Below are 16,464 nucleotides of genomic sequence, written 5' to 3'. Positions count from 1 at the left end.
AGAGAACCCCAAACAAAAGGAACCCAAAGAGGACCACACCAAGACTCATCATAATTAAAATGCCAAGAGCAAAAGATAAAGAGAGAATCTTAAAAGCAGCAAGAGAAAGACAGTCAGTTACCTACAAGGAAGTACCCATACGAATGTCAGCTGATTTCTCAACAGAAACCATGCAGGCCAGAAAAGAGTGGCAAGAAATATTCAAAGTGATGAATAGCAAGAACCTACAACCAAGATTACTTTATCCAGCAAAGCTATCATTCAGAATAGAAGGTCACATAAAGAGCTTCACAGATAAGAAAAAGCTAAAGGAGTTCATCACCACCAAACCAGCATTGTATGAAATGCTGAAAGGTATTCTTTAAGAAGAGGAAGAAGAAAAAGGAACTCTTACCATTTGCCACAGCATGGATGGAACTGGAGAGCGGATAAATACCACATGATCTCACTCATTTGTGGAATATAATGAACAACATAAACTGATGAACAAGGACTGATCCAGAGACGGAGAGGCATTGATTGGACTGTCAGGCCTTGGAGGGAAGGTAGGGGAGGGTGGGGGTAAGGGGTAAAGATCAACCAAAGGACTTATATGCAAGCATATAGGCCTAACCAATGGACACGGACAACAGGGGGGTGAGAGCATAATTGGGGGGGCGGGGGAGTAGGGGGCAACGTGGGGATAAGGACACATATGTAATATCTTAATCAATAAAAAATATATTTTTAAAAAAAGATGTTCAATCTTACATATACTAACATTTTAATAAACAAAAAACAAACTTTCTAAAAATCAAGCATATAATTGACTTTTAGAAATGCTTCCCTTTATAAATAAAAATGTAAATTGCTAATAATCAAATTATAAGCTTTCATTTGTTACTTTGGCAATGAAGAAAAATATTTTATAATATCCCTAATGGAACAATATAGAGAAACAGACAGTGAATACGCTATTGTGAGGTTCTAATCTGGTCCTGTTTTATTTCTATAAATTATATTTTGACAGATTCAGATATAAAAAGTAATTTCAAGAATAGTGAAGAAATTACCATGTGTCTTTTATTCAGCAAACCTAGGTTTCTCAGTAAAGTCTTTTGTCATAAAAGTTTCAACTCAGAATCACCATTGCACCCAGTTCTTTGTTGCAGTCATTTAATTTGGAAAAGCCCTTCCGTTTTTCCTTGACTTCCTACAATTTAGCATGTTTGAATATACATTTTTTAGAATGCCCTTATATCATTTCTTATTGCTGCTGTAACAAATTACCACAAATTAAGTGGCTGAAAGCAACACGAATTTAGTGTTTTACAATTCTGAAGGTCAGAACCAAATGGGTCTCACTGCATTAAAATCAAGGTGCCAACCAGACTGTAGTTCTTCTGGAGACTCTAAGAGAGATTCTGTTTCCTTTCCTTTTTGAGGTAGAAGCCACTCTCATTCCTTGGCCTGTGGTCCCTTTCCTTCCCTTGGTGTAGTATGAAACAGTACTCTTGTCATCTCAATCTTCTTGAGTGTAGCCAATCCTCCCTCCCATCGCTGCCGGACTCACAAGGCAGCATGGACTTGAGTCTGCTTAGCCCAATACTGCCTACCTCATTTGAGTTGCCTAAGGAATTTTTGACAATAGAAGCAAGGGAGGAAATGGGAGATTAAAGGAGGAAAGTGATAAATTATGTTTAAAGAAAAGAGAAGGATGGGGGAAGAGGAATGGGAACAGTTAGTCTGCGTTTGTGAGAGCGATTTGTAAATGTCTATTAATTTTTATAACTTATACTTAGAAATAACTTCAAACATACAGAGCAGTTGCAACAATAAAAGTGGTACAAAGAGCACCTATAAATTCTTTACAAGATTTAACTTTTGTAAACACTTGGTCATATTTGCTTTCTATTTCTCTCTCTTTCATTTCTCTTTATGGCACTTGTGTACATTCATATGATCCATAAAAACATATATGTATACATATACATATGAAACCATTCATATGCTGAAACAGTTATTTTTCTGAATAATTTGAAAGTAAATTTTATATAACACTAGAGGCCTGGTTCATGAAATTCGTGCACTTGGCGGGGGGGGGGGGGTGGTCCCTCAGGCTAGCCTGTGTCCTCTCACAGTCCAGGAGCCCTTGGGGGATGTCTGACTGCTGGTTGGGCCTCAGCTGGCAGTCAGACATCCTTAGCACTGTCACAGAGGCAGGAGAGGCTCCCGCCACCACTGCTGAGCTCACCAGCTGTGAGTCTGGCTTCTGGCTGAGCAGCGCTCCCCCTGTGGAAGCGCACTGACCACCAGGAGGCAGCTTCTGCATTAAGTGTCTGCCCCCTGGTGGTCAGTGCACATTATAGTGACTGGTTAATCTGCTGTTCAGTCGATTTGCATATTAGCCTTTTATTATATAGGACTAGGGGCCCAGTGCACAAATCCGTGCACCTTGAAAGGAATTGTGGGCCACAAGGCTGCAGTGGGCACAGTTGTGTATCTCGGCCCATCCTCTGTGCCCCCACTGGCCCCTACCACTGTGGGCCCCTCTCCCACCGCCTCTGCTCCCACATGCTGATGGCACTGGCCCTGCTCGCACCTGCTGACGGCAAGGAGCAATTGGGGCGGGCACCAGCAATGTGTGCGAGCGGGGCCAGCACCGTCAGCAGGTGTGAGCAGCGGCTCCGGCGCCGGCAATGGGCGCGAGTGCCAGGTGGGAGCAAAGAATTTTCAGTAACCACCAGAGGTTCACTCCAATGACAGCAACCGCTGCCCCGCCATGGTCTGGCACCCCTATTCACCTACTCCACCATCCTGCCATGGCCGATGCCCACCATGTTCATTGCTCTGCTGCCTGCTGCCCACACCTGCCATGTGCACATCATAGCGACCAGTTGTTTCGTCGTTCCACTGTTTGGTCAATTTGCATATTAGCCTTTTATTATATAGGATGGCTATTTACTCCTAAATAGTTTACTGTATATTTCTCATAAAGAACATTGCCTTACATAAATCTCGCACAGTTACTGATGTAAAAAATGTAACATTGATACTTTTTCTCTAATAACTGTGTATTTTAATGTTTTCACTTTATTCAATTATGTACTTTTATAGCATTTTTAAAAGTCAGTACAGAATTCTGTCCAGGATCAAGTATTACACTTAACTGTTATGAAATTATCTTTTAATCTGAAGTATTTCCAGAGTCTGTCTTTATCTTTTATGACATGGACATTTATAAAGAATATAGTTTCTCTAACTTTTAGTTAGAATATAGCTAATTGTTATTAAAATATTCATTTCTTTTGACATAGCTAATTAGTTTCTCAAACTAATTTTATGTGAAAAAAGTCCACACATATATAAAAGTATGTTAATAACTGTGTCAGTTTCAACACTTTAAAAATAAAACATCAGAACAGATCAATATACCTATTGAAAGTGAATTTGTTATATATGTGATTATTTGTCTACACCATAAAGTCTCACATATTTGTTCAAAAGCATAATGCTCCAGTATGGAAAGATGTGCTTAATTTATCAATACTGAGAGAAAAATTAAGTGTGATTAGAACTCTAATCACATACATTCATACTTTACCTGTAATGGTATACCTACCAATGTGATAAGAGTATTGCTGCATCTATTACTGGACCACATTGTGAAAATTTTATATTAATATTATTTTGTACTAAATATTATTTCATGACAAACACAAATTTAGAATTTTTTTTCAAATTATATTTCATAATAATCTAAATACTTAAAACTTCTCCTATTAAAAAATAGCCTCAAGTAGTTTATTCAATGTAAGCTTTCTAATAGAAAATTCTCTTTACAAATTCAGAAAAGCTGCATGCATCCACTAGTGTTTTGGAATATGTACGATTATTAGTAACTAATTTAACTGATAATTTTTGGTAATATGTTTAGCATATAGTCAAATTGCATTTTGAAGCCAAATGTATATGTATCAGATAAGTATCTAAATAATGTGCAGACGTTAATTTTTGAATCGGCTTGTAGATACTCAGCAGAAAAATCCCCATGTAGAAATACCCTCTATATATTCAACAAGCATGTCAGTTTCCCTCCAAAATCATGCCAGAGGCAGCAGAATATTGCTGCTAATTGGTATGTTTTTCTTCTAGAAGTGAAAATTCTAACCTTTTACTTGACAGATGTTTTGGTAAAATGCCATGTAACATTTTGAGAGCTTATCTGTGCTCTTTACAGTTGTGTTTATGCTGCCACACGTTCAGGAGCAAACAAATGGAAAAGTAAACAAAGCCAAAACTTGACCTTGTTAGCTATTTACACATAAACATATAAATCAAAAGCAAGTTAATTTCAACTATGTAAAATAATAGATTAATGAAATAAAATTTCAAAATTGTACATTTCTGAACATTTGGAACATTTGATAAGAAATTAAATGCCATGTAGGGTGATCAAGAGATAGTAATTATAAATAAATAAAATTATTACCTTTTTAAGACAAATTTATAGTTCTCACTATGTCCATTTTTGTCATAATTTAGCAACAAATGGACTGATACTATAAAAATAGTAATAACAATTGTTTTTTTAGAGTTAACAAAATCCATCTCATATGTCATCTGGTCCTTACAAATTTGGGAGGAAGGATCACCAGATATTTTATTAGCATTGCTGAGATGATAAAATTTAGTCACTAGAAAGTCAACTAACTTGCCTCCTGGACCAGACGAAACCAAGGTCTTCCAATAACATTTTCACATCATTCATGGCACTTCCTCTCCTGAACAGCCCACCACTGCCCCACAGCAGGACTGTCAGATCCCATGTATTTTATTATATACTGTGCTTATACTTATTGAATATAAATATAAGCTTTGTTGAATGCTTTGTTGAATACATTTATTGTTGCTTTTGTTGATAATGCTCACTAAGTCCATATAAACCAATTAGGTTTGTTTAATTCATAGATATTTAAAACCCATTGGAATCAATAATAAGTGTATTCAATTGTATAGAAATGTAGAAAACTGTGGGTTTCAATTAGTCAATCTATACTTTTATAAGAAAAACAGTATTTTACTAATATGGCACTGATCTAATTGACTCACTAAGGAAACTTTCAGGTATGGGACTTTACACAGTCAACAACATTGAAACAGAAATTTAGTATGCCTTATTTAAAGAGGAAAGTCACATAAATAAAAGTGGGAAGTACCAATAAATCTTTTTCATTAGAAATGTCACGTTATGGCATACCAAGTCAATGGATTCTTATTTCATTTACCTATATAGTGGGTATAGTGAGCATTTTCTGTCTTAAGCATTGAGTGGTTTTCCAACAATGCAATGGAAAGGAAAAAAAAGAGAATGTCAGTCATGGACCTACAGCAAGGATGCTGCTATTCTATTTAAAGGATAAAGTATGTACAATGAATGTAACACTGGAAAAAAAGAGAAAGCAGTTATAAGTAACCAATGGAACTTATGGAACTCTAGAGTTTTGGAAAACTGAGTAATTTCTCTAAAAAAATAAAAGACTTATTTATGGGGAAGTAGCACAGAAGCAAAATTAATATGCTTATGTGAGAAATAGTGAAGTGACTGAAATTAAGTTATTGGTGAGGGGAAATGGTGTTCTTAGGTTATTTATATGTTTTCTATAACATAAATTATTATGTGCTCATAATAGAAAGTTTATAAAATCGAAGATATTAAAAGTCATCTATCACTCATTCATAAGTGTTTATGATATATCCTTATAAATGCTTGATGTTTATTTGGCCACTCAATTTTTATGTATAAATTTGTATACACAAGTTTATAAAAAGTTCTAATATTGTATACTCTGCTTTCGTTAAATGCTGTTTAATGTAAATTTTAAGCATTGTTCCATTTTGTTAATTTTTCTTACATTAACATTTGAATAGAATGATAACATATAGCTAGCTGTTCTACAACCCGTCCCTTTGTGGCAGGCCGAATGCTCCCTGAAAGAATGTCCACATCCTAATCCTTGGAATCTACAAATACGTTACAGTTCATTGAAAAAGTCACTTCTCCTTGTAAATAAGGTTAAATAATTTAATTTAGGGAGATTGTCTGATTGGACCCCGTCTAATAACATAAACCCTTAAAAGCAAAGAATTTTATCCAGCTGGAGGTAAAAGAGATGCAGCAGAAGGAAGTAAGAGAGATTCAAAGTTTGAGAAGTATGCTTGGCTAGTTTTGAAAGGGGAAAGAGTACATAATAGGTCCAAGGTACCAGTTTGAAGATGGCAGGACAACTTGAAAAGGAATATAAATATCCTTAAGGAGCTGAGAAAATTTCCTGCTTGACAAAGAGCAAGGAAATGAGACCTCATTTCTATAGTCACAAGCCAACAATCCTGGGTCATGGACAAAAGGTTTTTTGGTCTGCCTTGTTCACTATAATAATTCCAAAACCTAAAGTGTACATTTCATTTGCTGAATGAATGAATGAATGATTAAATGAATGAATCATATTTCTGCTTTTGTGGATTGTTTTTTAATATCAATTGTAAAGTTGTTTTTTTTTCTTGAGAGATAATTCTAATTTTCTTGATGTGTAGGAGCTAGAAGTTGTGTATTAAATATATACTATTGTTGTGGGGCATTTACACAATGGAATACTATGCAGTTATAAAAAAGAGGGATCTCTTACCCTTTGGGACAGCATGGATGGACCTGGAGAATATTATGCTCAGTGAAATAAGGCAATCTGAGAAAGATAAATATCACATGATTTCACTTATTTGTGGAATCTAATGAACAAAATGAATACAATAAGACCCAATACATGGAGGCTTGGAACAGACTGACATACCTTGATGTGGGGGTGGGGAGACGAGAAGAGATACACAGAAGAAATTATATACCAATTGCATAGCCCGTGGACACAGGCAATACGGTGGTGAAAATCTGGAGTTGGGGGGTGGGTAGTGGCTTGGTGGAGGGGAGTAAAGGGGTAGTAAATGGGAGACATCTGTAATACTATCAATAATGAAAATATATACAAATATATATATAATGTTGTTTGGATGAAAAATTTAGAAGAGAAATCTATTTGCTAGGAGAATGGAAATGCATCAAAGTGAGCTACTAGAAATAAAAAATTAATTCAGTAAAATCAGAAAAATATTATATTGTTTAGTGAATCTTATAGAAAAAGAAGCAAAATAGGAAGAAAACACAGGCAGAACTGTGGAAATTGTCCATGTATTCTGGTGCAGGGGTGGACAAAACAAAGAATACAGAAGGACTTTGAGTACATGGGGTCCAGGTTGTATCAAAGACTGTCGCACCACTCCTCATTCCAGGAAGGAGTGTAGAATGATTTTGTTCAATAAATAAAGTCACAAAGAGAGAAATATATATTATTTATAAAACCCTTAAATTGAGTCCAAATGCTAAAGAGCAGCTGAGGGACTGTAGAACCCGGGCTTCTTCCATGGTTTGCCTACAAGTCAAGGAATTAACTTTTCATGCTGTTTCATCAACTTCTCATCAGCTTGCTCCCTAAACATGTCACTTATCCTAGAAATGGTAGATGCCCACTCTTTGGTTGACCAGTGGGTTTGAGACTTGGGTGAATGTAGCAGGTTGCAGTTTATCTTGCTCTCTCTGCCCACAGGTGCAGCCCACCCAAGCAGCACTGGGGAGCATAATTGGGAAATAACACAACAATAATTGTTGCATGATCCTTGAAATTCAAAAATCAAGGAACTATTTCTGTGTTGGTTTTTACATTTTACCTGGTAGTCAATGAAGCCATTTTAATTAATAAGCCAGGGCTTTTTTTAACCCTCAAAACCTTTTTTTCCTATATTTTTATGGTTATCGGCTTTCCTCATTTTCTACCATTCATTTTGCCCTCTCTTTTATAATTTGTTTATTATTTATTATTGTGTTCTCTTAACAGACATTCTGTACCTGTCATTGTATTTATTTTTCTTTGATTTTATTTATCTCTTCTTTGGTCCCTATTCTCTGAGTTATAGAAAAATAGTTGAACTATTTCTATACATTTCACTAAGTTTTCTGCAATATTCTTTCTGCTATTGACGGCACCTACTGTTGTTTCACATTCCACAATCATGACTTTTAAAATTTTACATGATTTCCCATTGGGGGCCACCTCTTCAAGTTTCTTGGATTCACTCCCTCCAAAAATATTTTTGAGCGTACGAACTGGAATTTTGGAAAGACTTTCCTCTTTTTCTGCATTAATTCCACGTCACAAGAGAATATATGTTTTGATTCCTCAATTTACAAGGAAGTGGCTCTGGGGAGTTAAGATTTGAAAAGTGTCCTTCAATCCGGTTCCATCTCAACCAAATCTAAAAAACACCACTAGTTATTCAAATATGTCATCATTGCCATTTGCATACTATTTGCATTTTTTTTTCTAGTGATATTGTTAATAACAATATAGTAAAGTTTGAGGCAAGGGAGGGAGGAATAAGTGATATCTGCACATGTCACCAATTCACTAGGAAACTAGGACAACATGTTTGAGTGATTAACTGTAAACACTTTTTCTTCTTTTAATGTTTGCATGCATTTAAAACCAAGTACTTTGGTTTCCCTTTCTTAAAAGTTTTTATTCTTAACCTGAACATCTTGGAGTGTTACACTATGCTGCCCAAAATGCTCAAGATTCTTGTAATCTGGAGTTCATGAGGCACCATTAACACTATGAGTTGTTTCTTCTTAAATGCTCCCTTCAGATAAGGTAATCTTTTAAATTTACACTCTCATAAGAAAATGTATTAGAAATAAGTTTCAAAACATTCAGTAGATATTGGCAGTGTCCATGGCTCATAAGTCTACCATTTTTATAATGTTGTTTAATTTATATTTCTTGAAATGGCTGAACTATAAAATAAATTTTCAAACCCTCACCATTTTTATGCCCTTTGCTGACTGCTCTTGCCTGTTCACATCAGCAGTGCCCTTTACCTCTAACTAGACAGAATTACATGTCCATCTTTCACCAGTCAGAGTGAGAAAGATCTCTATATCTCAATGGACTTATTGCTGCTAAACCTGAATAGTAAAGTGAAAAGGCTGCTCCTTCGGCAATCTTTTACTTCCCTGCTGCTTCTGAGATTCCCTTGTATCACAATAGTTACAATCAATTAAACTTCCCACTGCAAATCAAGCTTCTGCTCCAAGCACAGAAGTTTTTTTCTTTTTAAAAAATGTATTTTTCAGTGCTGTAAAATATAGCTCATATATGGCAGTGCACCACACAAATTCACCTCACATCTCTTAAAATTTAATACAACCAGAGCAAAACTGATTTTAGATAATTTTCCAAACAGAGTTACTTCAATATTTGTACACAATGAGTATGCTAATCAAGTATGTACAATTCCTACAAGTGTTCATGAAAATATTTGTACAAATGGAATTTGTAGATTACCATCAAATTTATTGGAAAGGGTTTCTGTAGCATTCAGCAGATTCTTGAAAGGATCCTTGTCACAAGAGCTTAATTAACTCAGTTCCTTATTGATATACCTTCAGAACATTGTTAATTTATATTTGTATAAATGGGTAAACAGTGCAATACATATTAAATTATTTTCTATGCTTTTCTCTCATTCCTACGCCCCAAACAAACCATTTAGAAGGGAAAAATAGATCATCCCAACTCATCTAATTATCATAGCCAATATGTTTCGGAATTTAAGATGTGATTTTCTAAGATGAGTTGGCCAATATTGAAATAAGTACTCAAGCTCATAGATTATTTTGTGTAATATTATACTTATGGTTATCATATGTCAAACATACTACAATAATTTCGGTGAGAAACAAATATGATCATTTACTACTAGAGAACTATTTCTTTAAAATTCTTCCATGTTTAATTAAAATGTTATAAATCATCTACCCTTATTTTAGAACTTGCAATTTGTAAATGACTGTGGCCTTTTTTCTGCACATTCTGCTCTCATCTTTCCTGGAACAGGTGACACTGACTCAGAAAGCTGTGGACACGCTAAGCATCTGAGGTTAGAAAGCAGGTTTCAGTAACTCCACAGATCATTCTGGCTATGGCAATTGTCAAAACGATCCATTCCAGTGAGTCCTTTCATTTAACATTTTCCTTGATTTCAAAAACATCACTTGAGTAAAAACAGAAGTAATTTTATTGGATGTGTACTTGTTTAGGTAAGTAAGGGGTGGGGGAGAGGTGAACCAAACAAGGTTGCTTTACCTAAAGCAAACGTGTGCTCTATCCAGGGTGACAGACAGTGCTGTGTAACAGTGCTTGGTTTTCAACGGAACTGCTCTGGATTTTTAAAGATAAGAGGAAATAATATGCCTCGCTCACTGAAAAGAGGGATTTACATAAGTAGAACATAATTATCCAAGTAAGACCTTGTGGCTGAGGCTTGGGCTGGGTAATGATTATGATGATAATTAAAATGCAGAGAATTTGTAGAGCACTGATTTCTTTCTGAATTGCTCAGTGTACTTCCTGTATATCCTTTTCATTGGTCTCTGTGCACAAGCTACATAACAGGAAGTTTTAAATGCCTCAGAATAATGGGAAGAAATGTGTGATCTGTTGTAACCATAAGTGATTATAAGCTTTCGGGTTTTTCCTCACCTGAAAGATAGGACCTCCAGTGACACAGCTTTTTGAAACATCAGTTCAGGTCAACATTGCAAAACTGACTCTGAGGAAAGAGTGCCACCTACTGAAGCAAATTTCCTGGGATCTCTCCAATGGCTAGCCTCTCAGTTTTAGAATTGTCCTAACATGTGTACTATGAGAAACTATGGGATTGCTGCACCATGCATGAAATACCTATTTTTGTTTCCAATTTCAGCCACTTTATTTTAACGATCTAGCAGTCACACCTATAAATTAACTATTTCCCTCACAAGCTTTTCATTTGTTTTAAAAAGTAGTATGCAAGTTAAACTAACTTAATTGTCTTTTGAAGGAAATTTCTAAAATGAATGTTTCTATTTATTATGAAAGTGACCACAAGGAGGAGCTAGCATGTAACTTCTTATGGGGCAGGAGAGTTGAGGTTTCATAATTAATTGAACCCTTTTATTTCTAGTTAACTCAGGAAAAAGCATAAATATGTCACTTGGAATTTATAAAGCTTAAGATACGTTTCTCATTTTGCACAGCAATCCAACTCCTCTTTAACATATGCTAATATATTTATCATTAGATATAATGTGACAGATTCACTTTTGCTCTGACAATTTCTGTTTTTATAAGTTCTCTCTCTCTCTGAAGAGTTTGCACACAAGTATACAAACACACAATTTATTTAAACCACACCAAGTATCCTTCAATTGTCAAAACCGAGATATGCAAATCTTAAATTAACTTTTAAATATGCCTCAACACTTTAAAATAATTGTCTTGAAATAGGTCACTGTTCCACTTAGAAATTTAGTTCATTTATTGTGTGAGTTGCAGATTAATACAAGTTGCCTGTTTTTGTAGGGTTAATCCTGTAACTTTATTTTTGACTGTTCATTGGGAACACACGCCCTATGCATGGAAGGAGAGCACATACATAAGTATATGTTATCAAATTGTAACATAACATATACATAAATATAGAAAAATTAAAATGTATTATTTCTTGACAAATATTTTCTAATAGCAAGATTTAATAATTTAAATACGATTAGTAAAATAATATTCTATTAAAATAGTGATTATTTTTGGAAATATTTTACACTTTTTCTATTTTGTTGTAATGTAGGAGTTCTCAAAAACCTTTAAATTTATAAACATTTCCCCTGGAGCTTAACATGTTAATTGATTTGTGTTGCTTTATTAAATTCATTTTTATCATAAAGACGAAATATATGTTTTAGTAATTATCCAATTAGAAGTGTGAATTTGTTATTTGTTATAAAGGACATTTTTGATTTCACGTTAGCAAGTAGCCAGTAGCGGTGTGTTAGAGGTGAGCCACTGAAACCTGTAAAAGACAATGAAAACTAGAAGAACTAGCTGTGAATGAAATCCTATCATACATTTGAGGATTTAAATATAACATGGAAACTTTTGGTACTTATTATATTTAAAACAGTTTAGTTAATAAATTTATCTTTAAAAATTCTCTGTTAAAAATATGAAACCATGTAGTAAAATAATGGTAAAAATGATGGGGAAGGAAAGAATGAAGAATTTTCCATTCATAGAAACAGTGGCTGTGTTTAAATAGCATAAAAAATCTCTTAAGAACTGCATTTGATTGAACTCAAGAACATGGCAAGCAGAACAAGTTTTAGAAGAATATTATAACTGCTGCCATTATAGCTCTAAGCATAAACTCTCTGAACTATAACTGCAGCTAGTGAATATGAATTTTACATAATCTCTCAGAGACTAAGCTAAATAACTTCAATAACACAAGAATCCATTTAAAAGGCATCTTTAAGATTACTCCTTAATAATATTAATTCAATTATTAATTCAATGTAGCAATATTAATCAGATTTTATCAGCCCCAAAACATAGGCATTAATACTTCTGTTTGAAACTATTTCAATATACTAATTTATTTTAAAACTCACTTAGGCAGCATAATATTTTATTAATTAAAAATTTTAGGTTCATAGAAGTCTTTCCAAGTAAATTACTCAATGAGTGTGCATACTTACATATCTTTATTAAATCATACAAGATCTTTAGCTATTCAATATATGTGTAAATAAAAAGGAATATCGTATTTTGATTTTATGTTGATTATCATTTATGATAATAAATCATGATTATGAACTAGTTTCTTCTTGAGAACTGTGAGTTTGTAGGTATCATTAGCTATGAAAAGCACTACATTCTTCTATATTCCTTAACTGGATCTTATATGTCCATAGCCTATTTACAACAGTAAAAAAACCAATAGGATTTTTGAACTGTTTGACCATATTTACATCATTTCTGTTTTGAAAAAATGACCTCAATACTTTATGCATAGTCTAAAAGAAACACCCCAATAACTATGTTGTAAACAGAAAAAATATATTTGGTGAAAAGAGGTAGAAGTTATGAGATGGCTAGAAATTAGTACTGATTATAATTTTAAAAATTGTGTCTGATTAAAGGGAAGCCAAAGAATTAGAAGTACTAGTTGATTCCATTTCCTTTAAAAATAAAATAAGGATGAGACATCATGATAAAAATGAATTATTTTGGGTATATGTTAGTCTTTAACAACAAAACTCAATACTACAAATTACATGAAATGTAAGTCGGTTATCTGCTGCAGTTCTATTTTACTCCTTTGGCAGAAGCCCTGTGGTATGCAATATAAGCATGGTAGTTCTCTTTCTATACAGTAGAGGGAGCTGTGACATAATTACTCTGGAAGGGTGCGGGCAGATTCATGTCTAGGAGGATGTTTCCTATCACTGGTCTCAGGAACCTTGCCTCTCACCTTATTTGCACAAGAGAACATATAATCAAGGCTAATCAATACACCACACAACCCTTTCCTTGGAATTTTTTTCGTTCTCTTGTTCTTGCTTTCTCATAAACCTCATGTAAGCATATTTTATGACTTTCCTTGAATTAGTATGCAATGCAAAAAAAGCCATAGGTTTGTTGTATTAAAAAAGTAATGATTAATAAGTGAGTGTATAATCACTACTCTTTACTTAAGTTAGCTGCAACTTTTAAAGCTTCAAAGCCTCACCTTTCAAGGTATATAAGTTGGGACAGAGGCACCAAAGTCAAAGAGATGTTAAGATCAGGTTTCACAGGGCAGCATGGTTAAACACCCACTGAGCACAACACAATCCAGATTTCTACAAAGCTTTAGCTCCCTTGGTTAGCAAAGGTAGAGGCATGGCAAACTACTTATTAGAGAAAATACAAAACCATTTTAGGATTTGGAGGTCTGGCTGTTAAAAGCTCCTCCTTAAAAATTTCAACGGTTAAAAATAGTCTCTTAAGAGAATGGTGAATTTTGGATCCAGATCTGACTGCAAATTCAGACTGTACATTTATATCATTGAATTCACTGGGAAATAAATAACTTAAAAAAAGAAACCTGAATGTTCAAGCAATTACCCCAACAATAATCATCAGAACTTTCTTGTAAGTCTGGATTTGATTTTCTTTGAATCTTGAATGATTCATGTTGCAGAATTGTACTGTAGTCATTCACAATTTATAAATGGCAACTTAACTTTAGTATTTATGAATTGTGATCAATACTATAGCAATCAAAACACTCACCTTTTCTATTTCAATACTTCAATTTCTTTCTTCTTCTTAACTCTTTCCAAGAACTGCTGGGTCACTAGCAAACCAGTCCTCACTAGTGCATGTTTGCGATAATAGTCTGGGAGGAAAGAATCTCTGAGATTAGGTATTGAAGTTGGAGAAGTAAATGAATCAGGAGCCTCTTTCCCTCTCTCTTTCTTTCTCTTTCCAGCCCCTCCCCCTAAACCTTCTGTGTGTGCCTGTGCATGTATGATCCTGGTGATGGTGGTGTTATTTACAAAACAGGAGTCTTAACAGATCTCCCATTGATCTGCCTTCATGTTTATGATTCAGCTTCTATGCATAAGAGTTTTGGCAAATGTGGTTATTAACACTGAAATTTGGTCTTAAGGAGATAAAATCAAATTACCTTATAGAACTTTAACAGCAAGCCTGAGGCTAATAAAACATCCGACCTACTGCCTGTTGGTGGGCGCGTGTCAGCTTTACCTTGAATCTGGGCTGAGAGGGGGTGACTGAAAAGGGTAGAGCCCTAAATATCATTCAGCCAGATTTGGGTTTTAACAAGCTATAAAGCTTGAATTGACAGCGAGCCTTTCTCCTTAAAGGAGAGACACTTTTTTTTTTTTTTTTTTCCTCAAGGGAGAGGCGACCTCCCTTTCGCTGGGCTTCTACTAGTCTTCTGAAACACTTTCATAATCAAGGGACTTCCCTTGCATGGGTGCCTGGGGACAGCTGATTTTTCTCAGAGGATGAAGTTACAGATTGATTGCTGTTGCTCCGGGTGTGTTTGCACCAGCGCTAGCAGAAGCGGGCGCGAGAGAGCGCCCTCACACTCACACACACTCACTGAAATACACATCACACACCCCCACCCCACCCCGGAAACACACACACACACACACACACACACACACACACACACCCCTCTGCACCTCATTCAGACGGGTCCACAGACAGCCAGAGATCCACGCCTCCCTTGCTATGGGTGTGTCCGTGGTGCCAGTGTGTGTATGTAGTGTGTGTGTGTGTGTGTGTGTGTGTGTGTGCAGAAACCCACGGGGAAGACCGCAGCTACCTTATTTTGCAAGCAAGCTGCGATCCGGGTTCCTGCATGCATCCCGCTGCCTAACTTTTTTTTATTTTTCCCCTGTGCCTTCTCTCTTTTCCGGAGGAAGGCGGTGAAGGACCTTCCCCCCAGTCCCACACTCGGAGGCCCGGCGGCGAGGCTGGGGCACCGCCGCGACTGCGGAGCGCAGGGCCGGGCTAGCCCCGCCGGTCTCCCTTCTAACTGATCTAATCAATGACTCCGAGGCGCTGGGGTTCCTGGCTCCGCCCCCGCCAGTCTCCTCTCTGCCTCCCATTGGGCGCGGGCCGAGGAGGCGGGGCTTTGCCCCTCGCGCGGATTGGCTGGCAGGGAATCAGTATCAATGTTTAAGCGGCGGCGTGAGGTGAATAGTCAGTCAGCAAGAGGCGCTGGGGAGAGAGCTGGGACTGCGAGCCGGTGGCTGCGGCAGCGGCGAGGGCGGCTGGGGAGACGTTACTCCAACTGTTGAATTCCCGTCTCTCTTCTCCTTCGATGCGTGGCTTGCGGAGATGGCTTTATTTGCTTTGAAATCCGCACGTCTTTTGCAGGCTGCGAGCTGATCCTGACAGACACCAGATTGAAAGAGACCACCCGTGACAGAGAAGGAGGGAAAAAAAAAAAAGCAAAACCCTCCACAACGGACTGCACAATTAACTCTGCACACCGGGGCTGGACTTGGTGAACAGAGAACACTGGGAGGAAAATCCTGAACTGTGATGCGGGGCTAAGCTGTGAACACTCACTGGAATGCTGATTTCCCCAAAAAGACTCTGAAAGATTTGGTGGTTCCTCACGCCTAAGCCAAAGGAAAGGCTTTTTTTTTTTTCTAAATAAACAAATAAATACACCTAGCAAAACAGACGCCTTGTTTTTGCGAGCCTTGGACTCCGGCAGAGAGAGGTAGAGTAAAAGTGCCGCTGGATTCAGCTTCACTCTCCCTCCCTCCCTCCCTCCCTCCCTCCCTCCCTCCCTCCCTCCCTCCCTTTGCTCTCGCCTTTTCCTCTTTCTCCAAAACATGAATCTGGCTTTCCTTCCCGTGGAGTGAGTCAGAGAAAGCCTCAGGAGGAAGCCGCAACTAATGTCTGTGCAGGGAAGACCAGGAGGCGAGAGTGAATGCGATTCGTTCCGCTGCCTCTGACTCACCCGGCAGAT

The sequence above is a fragment of the Myotis nattereri genome (genome assembly GCF_964212035.1).
Source record: "Myotis nattereri genome assembly, chromosome: 2".
Taxonomy (NCBI): Eukaryota; Metazoa; Chordata; class Mammalia; order Chiroptera; family Vespertilionidae; genus Myotis; species Myotis nattereri.
This window is presented reverse-complemented; position numbering follows the sequence as displayed.